Below are 1,819 nucleotides of genomic sequence, written 5' to 3'. Positions count from 1 at the left end.
CAAACTCTGCAGGACAATGGCCCTCCAGGACTGAGTTTGGAGACCCCTGATATAAACAATCAGGCACTTGAGGTTTGCTATTCATTATATTTCACTTTATGTGAATTTATCGAATACTTAATAAATTTTTTAATAAGGACTTATGCTTGCACTTTACTTTATCGTATGTGTATGTACAATGTACTTACCTAAAAAGGAATGGGTAATATAAGGTAACTAAATGGGTTAAGGTTAGGTTTAGGGGTAGCTTCAGGGTTACCTAGTTATTACCAAGTTTTTGTAATCACAATATTATGTACAAAGTATGTACATGCAGAACAGGACTATAAAATAAAGTGGTACCGGACTTATCCTCGATTGATTTCACAGGAAAACACTGAACTATTACTGTAAAATTATTATGAAATAATGGCAAGTTTATAGTTTACAGTAATAATATTGATATAATTCCATAAAATATCTGTTTAGCATGGATAGCAGTCAAACTAGATATATGACAATTATAAGCAAAGTACAGAATATTTACAAAAGATAATGTTGGAGCAAGTTAATTATAAGAATTGGCCATACAGGCTGTTAATTTCCTCAAACAGTTTCTGCCAACTGTGCTGCAACAGGATCCTGGTGAGCAGATTACATAAAACTCAGCGTCAGAGGCCTTTGATGGTTCCGTTGCGGCTGATCCGTCTCTTTGAGTTTTCAGCTGTGAAATTCCTGTCTGCTTAGAGAATGTGACAAATCTGCGTCTCAGTTGTTGGGCGCAAGAGTTTGTGTCTTACACGCGTGCTGGGGGCAAAGGTCAATGCCCAAAGTCCTTCCTCTGTGCGTCCCAACAAGCCAGAAGATATGTCGGTTGTGCCTGTTAACCTGCAGTTGAAGATGGGGGGAAAACCTGATCAGTGCATGTCTGCAAAGATGGATTATAGTGCAGGTCAGTGGGGCCAGTATCTCCTGGAAGGGGCTTCCAGCTGAGAGGCTCAAACCTGGAAACAAGCCACTGCAATGCAAAACTGATACAGACAGATGGACAGCGCTGGAGTCTGTGCCAGTGACTATTGCCACAAAGTGAAGTAAGAAATCAGAAATCATATCAGTTGCTGGCCCTTCCTCAACACTATCAGTGCCTGCTGAACATTTTAATGCTGCTTTGATGTTTTATACTAGTCATGGTACATTGAATAGTTCTATAAATGTTATACAAATAAGTCAGAAAATATAAGCACAAGTTATTAAATATGAAAATTATAAGTGTTGTTTTGGCAACAATTAGTTAAAGAACTACAATAACTTACTTGAAATCAATAAAAACTAAAAATTTGTAAACCTTAAATGGTAATATTTAAAAAGGTAAACTAAAACTAATAAAAATGACTAAATCTTATTAGAAATGCAACAAAACAAGAGAAAAAGAAAGAAAATATAAAAAGAAAAGCTAATTCAACATATGAATGTAAACTATAATAGTATAAATAAATATAATAGTATATATATATAAATATATATACTGTATATATAAACTGATATATAAATGATACTAAAATAACGCCACCCCAAAAATGAAAGTTCTGCCATTATTTACTAACCCTCATGTCAATTCCAAACCTGTATGACTTTCTTTCTTCTGTGGAAAAAAACATTCTTCAAAATATCTTCTTTTGTGTTCAACAAAACGAAAGAGAGAAAGCCATACAAAGTTGGAAGGACATGAGCATGAGTAAATGATGACAACATTTTGATTTTTCCTTTTAAATGCATGGCGGAAAATTCAGTGAGAATGAATTGTGCCCAGTATTTATTATTTAAAGGGGTCATATGATGC

The 1,819-nt window shown here is 34.6% G+C and overlaps 1 long non-coding RNA gene across 1 annotated transcript in view; it reads left to right on the top strand.

The window, feature by feature from the left end:
- The window catches only part of LOC107565595 (uncharacterized), a 20,772-nt gene that overhangs the window by 11,615 nt on the left and 7,338 nt on the right, over positions 1 to 1,819 (top strand). The gene's annotated exons all lie outside the window — the stretch shown is intronic.

This window comes from Sinocyclocheilus grahami, unplaced genomic scaffold, assembly GCF_001515645.1.
Source record: "Sinocyclocheilus grahami isolate Dianchi unplaced genomic scaffold, SAMN03320097.WGS_v1.1 scaffold1010.1, whole genome shotgun sequence".
In the NCBI taxonomy this organism is placed as follows: domain Eukaryota; kingdom Metazoa; phylum Chordata; class Actinopteri; order Cypriniformes; family Cyprinidae; genus Sinocyclocheilus; species Sinocyclocheilus grahami.
Note: the sequence above shows the minus strand (reverse complement) of the source record. Positions and strands in the feature narration are given on the sequence as shown.